The sequence below is a fragment of the Pinus tabuliformis genome, chromosome J (assembly GCF_031772625.1).
Source record: "Pinus tabuliformis cultivar Carrire ecotype Pingquan chromosome J, CPIR1, whole genome shotgun sequence".
Classification (NCBI taxonomy): Eukaryota; Viridiplantae; Streptophyta; class Pinopsida; order Pinales; family Pinaceae; genus Pinus; species Pinus tabuliformis.
In genome coordinates this window covers 1638895612-1638903191 of record NC_142295.1, presented here as the reverse complement: position 1 = coordinate 1638903191, position 7580 = coordinate 1638895612, and the positions used below count along the sequence as shown (strand labels likewise).

The 7580-nt window shown below is 37.2% G+C and overlaps 1 pseudogene; it reads right to left on the bottom strand.

Annotated features, from left to right (window-relative positions):
* Window positions 1-328: 328 nt before the first annotated feature.
* On the bottom strand, window positions 329-7244 carry LOC149233799 (putative jasmonic acid carboxyl methyltransferase 1; annotated as a pseudogene).
* Between the last annotated feature and the right edge of the window lie 336 nt (window positions 7245-7580).

The window sequence follows — 7580 nt, the reverse complement described above, 5'->3', positions numbered from 1 at the left end:
AAAAATAACTGGTATATATTTGAAATTTAATAAAAACTAAACCTAATTAATTTAAACTTTATAAACATATTAAGTTTTAATGTATTATGTTAGACTTGTATTTTTACAAAAGTATTATTCTTAAAATATAGATATAAATAACTTGTATACAGAAGAATGTAAGAGACATAAAATTTTATTAAAAAGAACTAAACATACAAATATCTCAGCTTATGACTCATCAGGGATCTGTTTCAAACAGGTAGGAATGAAAAAATCCAAAGACTCAACAAATTGGCCACAAAATACGGACAAATTCATAGAGTCCACCTTTATTTTTTCAACATGATTAAAGCTTTCCTTTACGCTGGAGGACTATAACCAGATGTCCTCCCCTCTTTCCATATTGGATGCGTTCGCTCAATCTCCTCCCCATTATTTCTCCATATTTCTCGAATAACGCATCCATTATTTCTTCTCCAAAATGGTGTTTCATCAGGCTTTCCAACACTGCTCTGAATTGCTTGGACAGTTTTTGACCAAATGCATCCTTTGCAGAGGCTGAGCCTGCAATGGCTTCCATTTCCTCTTTCGGAATATTGTCTGATCGTCTCAAAAGCTGCAATCGCTGTATTTCGAATGAACCCTCTTTCGCTATTTCATTGCTCACTTCCCCTGGACATGTACAATACATGGGTATGTTGAACGGGTCCACCTTCTCCTCCTCGATCAAACCCTACATCAATGAAACCTCAAAAATTATAACTATTTTTTGACCCATTACCAATTCCAACTGAAGGAAAAAGCAATATTATACCTGATTTACCAAATCATTCAAACTGGTTTCTAATGATTCCCAGTTGAAAGCGACGTAACCCTGATCGGTTGGATTGTGAGATGTTCGACCCATTAACAGCAAAAACATCCGGCCCCCGGCAACCATCTCCTCTGCACGGGCTCTGAGAAACGTGTTAAAATCCTTCTAAAATTGAAGAAAATACGCTTCCCCGACTGCCCGAGATCCTCCTTCGCAGAATATTTTTCCCTTGTTCCATGTCGCTGAATTTTTCTCCAAAATCTCAGCGGGAGCCTGATCATATAGACGAAAACTAACCTGAGACTCCAGACTAAGTTATACTTATTCTAGTAAATTATATATATGTGAAAACATACCTGGGAAAGCCAGTGAAGCCCAAACGAAGAATGAATGAAATGGATGTTGGAAACCATAAGTAATTCCAACAACCAGATAGTGATATTCAACAATCATTTAATGTTGTATCTAGAAATCAGCTAGCCACTGTTCTAGAAGTCGGCGGATACATTGACAACAGGAAAGCTTCTCCAACAAGCCACCGACTGAACCTGCTCCAGAAACTTCTCCAGCATGTATATATATCTGATCAATGAAAGCAAATTCTCATGTTCTTGTGTTCAATAGTTAGTTCTGTGTTGTGTGAGAGCAGTGTGCGCCTCTGATCACTTATATGGTATTAGAGCCAGAGTTTTGAGAGTTGAGGGCCGTAAGGCATTGGCTTGAGGAGCATTGGTGTGCTGCCTGCAAAAGTCAGTTTTTGCAAGAGAGCGTAGAGCAGCGTGATGCCTGTGGAGATCTGAGTGAAGTGCGAGACTGTGGGGAGATATGAGTATGGTAGAACCAGTGTGTGCATGCTAAAGCCTGTGCATGTGTGTATGAGCCTGTTCAATGTGAAGAAATAAGCTGATATGTGTGTGAGTTCTATGTGTAGAATGCATTGATTCAAGAGCCGAAAAAGTGTAGAGACAGAAACACATTTTGAAGGTGAACTTGTTGTTGGAAAGCGCGGAGGTGGGAGCCTTGGACCGTTGGGCAAGCCGAGCCTGGCGAAGTGTGGACGAGTCTGCTACGAATTCTGAGATCGATTGCTGTTGGAAGAGGCGTGGAGGAGCAGAGTAGCTGTGAAGCTGTGTATTGCTGCGTGGACGAGCGCTGTGTGAGCCGTGAGCGAGGGCGACTGAGCCGTGAGTGAAGCACGTTGAGGTGTGGCTGAAGCAGACCTGTGGCATGTCAGGGTGTAGCAGACCGGCAGCAACGCGTTTTTTTGGCATGGTGTATGCAGAACAAGTGCTTGATTGAAGGGAATTTATGTTGATTTCTATATTCTTGTATGCTAATGGTTGAATAGAAACAACTGTAAGGCTTGTTGTAGTAAAGCCATTATTTTATTTTATTGAAGCATAAAAAGGGTGTTTATTTTTTAATGGAGTGATAAGGTATTTAGTATGTGTTTAATGTGGTGAAAGTCTTCTAAGATTTAGTGAAATTTGGTATATTTAAATTTAGATTTGGTGGCATTTTGGTGATTGGAGAAAGCTTCTCATCATGGCAAATTTGTTGCTTGATAATTATATGAATGAATCCACCAAACTTGATGGAGAAAATTATGTGAACTGGAAATTTAAGTTAATGACTATTTTAGAAGGAAATAATTTGTGGCCCATTGTGAGTGGGGATGAGCCCAAACCCACTGTTGCAGGTTCTATTCTAGATTGGGAGAGAAGGGAGACAAAAGCAAAGGTGCTGCTGCGTATGTCCGTAAAGGAGAAGATTATTCCTCACATCAGAGATTGCAAGACATCAAAAGAAACATGCGATATGTTGAAGGGTTTGTATGAGACAACAAATACAAACCGAATCTTGTTTTTGAAGACTAAGCTTTTATCTCTAAAAATGGAAGCAAATGAAAATATAATCAATTTTATATCTCGTGTCAAAGATTTAAGTGATAAGTTAGGAGATATTGGTGAAAAGGTGTCTAATACTGACTTAGTCACCATCATATTAAATGGCTTAGTGCAAGATTATCAAATTTTTGTTTCAAGTCTTGCAGCTAGAGAGAAACCCCCTTCATTTGATGAATTGACAGGAATTCTTCTACAAGAAGAGGAGAGGATGAAGAACTTTAATTTGGGCTCTAGCAGTTCAGATTTGGCATTGGTGGCCAAGGGCAAATATCCATACAGAGGCAAACCATGGGACAAGAACAAAGGAGGCAAGTTTCAAGCAAAGCAAAAAGGTATGATACAGTCTAAATTTCCAAAGAAGAATGATGAGTGTTATTATTGTGGCAAACCTGGGCATCATTCTAAAGATTGCTATAAAAGGAAATATAATGAGTCTAGGCAAAGAAACAGAAGGCATAATGGAAATTTTGTGGACAAAGATATCAATGATGGATTTAAAAATCTTAAATTGTTTGTTTCTGATGCTGCATTGTCTGTGGAAAATGATGATAAGAATGCTTGGTTCATTGATTCTGGTGCATCACTCCATATGTCTTGTAATAAGGAGTGGTTTGATGAATATCATGAAAATATTGATGGAACATATGTTTGCTTAGGAGATAACAGATCACTTAATGTTCAAGGTTATGGAGTAATAGGTGTGAATTTGCCTAATGGACAAGAGAAACAGATTCATAATGTGATGTATGTCCCTGATATCAAAAAGAATTTAATTTCTGTTTCTACTATTACTGACCAAGATTTGAAGGTGGAATTTGTTAAATCACAGTGTGTAGTAAAAGACATTCAAGATAAATACAAGGTTATTGCCACAGGAACTAGAGTTGGAAGCTTGTATAAGCTGGATGTGACTAGGAAAAGTCATCAAGCATTGGCATCTACAGCAATATCAACAGTAGATTTATGGCATCAAAGGTATGGACATCTAAATCACAAAGATTTAATGCTACTTCAAAAGAACACTATGGTTGAAGGTCTTCCTGTCTTGAAAAATGATCATATTGAATGTGAAGCATGTGTACTTGGCAAGCAACATAGGGAGGAATTTCCTATACATAAAGAAAAAAGGCAAAGGGAAATACTTGAATTAATTCATACTGATGTATGTGGACCTATGCAAACTAGATCTATTGGTGGAGCATGGTATTTTCTTATTTTTGTGGATGATAGATCTAGATATACATGGGTTTATTTCATAAGAAAGAAGAGTGATGTTTTTGAGTATTTTAAAGAATTTAAGAATATGGTAGAAAAACAAACTGGTAATTATATCAAAATCTTGAGATCTGATCAAGGGGGAGAATTCAAATCAAGAGAATTTAATCAATATTGTAAAAGCAATGGGATTCAACAACAATTTACAGTGCCACATACACCTCAGCAAAATGGAGTTGCTGAGAGGAAAAACAGAACACTAGTTGAATGTGCACGTAGTATGCTTCAAGGTAAAAATATCTCTAATGTTTTTTGGGCTGAAGCCATTAATACTGCTGTTTATTTGAAAAATAGAAGTCCAACCAAAAGTTTAGAGCTTAAAACACCTTTTGAAGCATTTTATGGATACAAACCAAAAGTGAGTCATTTAAGAGTTTTTGGTTGCAAGGCATTTGCTCACATTCCAAAAGATGAAAGAAGAAAACTTGATGCAAAGTCAATTAAGTGCATATTTATTGGTTATTGTGATAATCAGAAAGCATACAAGTTGTTTGATCCCAGTACTCATAGACTGCTTGCAAGTAGGGATGTGGTGTTTCATGAGAATACAAATGAAGGTGATAAAATAAATAAAACTAGTATATGGCATGATATTGATGACTATGTCAAATTAGACACAAGTGTTGAACAAGAACATGAACAAGCACAAGAACAGGTACAAGCTCAAGAGCAAGGAGCATCAAGCAGTCATGATACTCCAAAGAGAGGAGAGGAGACTCTACAAAGCCAAAAGAAAGATGAAAGCAGTAAAACTCCAAGAAGATCATCACGTCAAAGTTAGGTACCTGTAAAATATAAAGATTATGCATTAATGTCTCATGTTATGAATGTTGTAGAACCTTCAAGCTATGATGAAGCTAAAGAATATGAAGAATGGAGAAATGCAATGAATGAAGAATATAACTCTCTAATGAAGAATGACACATGGGAATTAACATAATTGCTGATGGAAGTATTGATAAACATAAAGCTAGATTGGTTGCTAAAGGATACTCACAAAAGGAGGGAATTGATTATGAAGATACCTTTGCACCTGTAGCTAAGATGAACACAATTAGAATTATGATTGCATTAGCTACAAAATATAATTGGAAAATGCACCAATTAGATGTCAAATCTGCATTTTTGAATGGTGAGTTAAAAGAAGAAGTTTATTTAGTTCAACCTGAAGGGTTTGTAAAACAGGGACAGGAGCATCTGGTTTGCAGGTTAAAGAAAGCTTTATATGGCTTGAAACAAGCACCAAGATTATGGTATGTGAAAATTGATTCTTTCTTTTATGAGAAAGGTTTTATAAGAAGCAAGAATGATCCTAATTTATACATCAAGGAAGATAAAGACAAGAATGTTGCTTTAATATCTGTATATGTTGATGATCTAATCATAACAGGAAATGCATGCAAGTTGATTGAAGAAATTAAAAATCAGTTGTCACATGTATTTGAGATGAAGGATCTTGGTGAATTGCATTATTGTTTAGGCCTTGAAGTTTGGAGGGAGCCTGGTAAGATGCTGATCACACAAAGCAAATATACAAGGGAAATCCTTAAAAGATTCAATATGATTAAATGCAAGGCAACATCTACTCCTTTAGAACAGAATGTCAAATTGTGCAGTGATGATGGAACCAAAGAGGTGAATGGAACTATGTATCGTCAACTGGTGGGAAGTCTGAACTATCTCACCACTACCAGGCCAGATATAGCATATTCTGTCAGCATACTTAGTCAGTTCATGGCTAAGCCTTGTGAAAGCCATTGGAAAGCAGCAAAGAAAGTCCTTCGAAAGGAACACTTAATTTTGGTATTATGTATACTGATGAATTTGATGTTGAATTGGCAGGTTATTCTGATTCTGACTGGGTTGGAAATCCAGATGATAGGAAATCCACTACTGGATACATGTTCAATATTGGTTCAGGTCCAATATCATGGAGCAGTAAGAAACAACCAACAGTTTCATTGTCATCCACTGAAGCTGAATATAAAGCATTATGCAGTGCTACCTGTGAAGTAATATGGCTTAGGAGAATACTTGAAGATGTTGGGGAAACACAAAATGCACCTACAGTAATCAGTTGTGACAATCAAAGCACTATCAAATTAGCAAACAATCCTATATATCATGCAAGGACAAAACACATTAAGACACAACATCATTTTGTAAGAGAAAAATTGCAATCAAATGAAATTGACTTATCATATTGTAATACAAATGAAAATGTGGCTGACATATTCACCAATTCACCAAGCCTCTTGGAAAGGCTAAATTTGAAATATGTAGAAATAAGATGAACATTGTAGAAAACCCAAATTATGTTGTAAGCCTAGCTGAGACTTAGACCATTAGCCATGACAATTAAGAGTATAGTGTCTTGTTTATTGTATGTAGTTGGAATTAAGGGGGAGTGTTGGAAACCATAAGTAATTCCAACAACCAGATAGCGATATTCACCAATCATTTAATGTTGTATCTAGAAATCAGCTAGCCGCTGTTCTAGAAGTCGGCGGATACATTGACAATAGGGAAGCTTCTCCAACAAGCCACCGACTGAACCTGCTCGAGAAACTTCTCCAGCATGTATATATATCGGATCAATATCTGATCAATGAAAGCAAGTTCTCATGTTCTTGTGTTCAATAGTTAGTTCCGTGTTGTGTGAGAGCAGTGTGCGCCTCTGATCACTTATAATGGAGAGTCTGATCTGGAAATAGCCTGCCGTAGAACGAACCTGGTACACCTGCTGCAAAATATGATCTGTCCGCGACTCCCTCTTCATTGCGATAATCAGTATCTACTGAAAGAGAAGGCAGAATTTTAAAGAGTGAGTTGAAATCTGAAGTAGGAAGATCGTTGAAGAATACTTGACACTGCGGAAGAGGAATTCCCGCAGCACTATATTTGGCTTTGAGGGCCTGTGTTATATTTTGGGCGGTGAAGAGAGCATTGGGGCCCGACGAACAACCAAGGTCTGCAACGCAAAACGTGTTGCATTCCATAATCATGTTCATTGATAAAATGGTTTCCTCCAAAATAGGCTTTACAATTTCTAACCCACTCCTCTGCAATATTGCGTCGTGAATATCAATCGTTAGAAAATACTTACCAGTGATGTAGAAGCAAAAAAATGATTGATTGAAATTCCAAACCTGTAATAGAATCGAATTTTGGGCATAGCTGGAATCTCCAAGGCCAGCATTCATATGAAACACTCTCTCCATCTCCATATGGATCGCTCTCCTCTTTGCAACCACAAATCAAACCAATAAAACACTCCTTGCAATCACAGATCGAACCAATTGACACAACAAGGAGGTTGGTAAATAAAGCACAATTTTCCAGCAAACGGATGGGCATCAAATTCAATTTTCCCGTGCCGTGGAACTTTCAAACTTCTAGAAGAATGCCTCTGGATTTTTGGTTTTTCTTATCAGTTATCCCACATATCAGCTCCACGACACCCTACGTGAAAATTTCAGTCAAAACGGACTTCTTAATTTATGGAAGCCTACCCATATTGTGAAATTTTATAGCATCTAGCTTCTGTGAACGATTTACGAGGTTACCCTTACGACAATTCCGTGAGATTTGTTTGAGTCAGA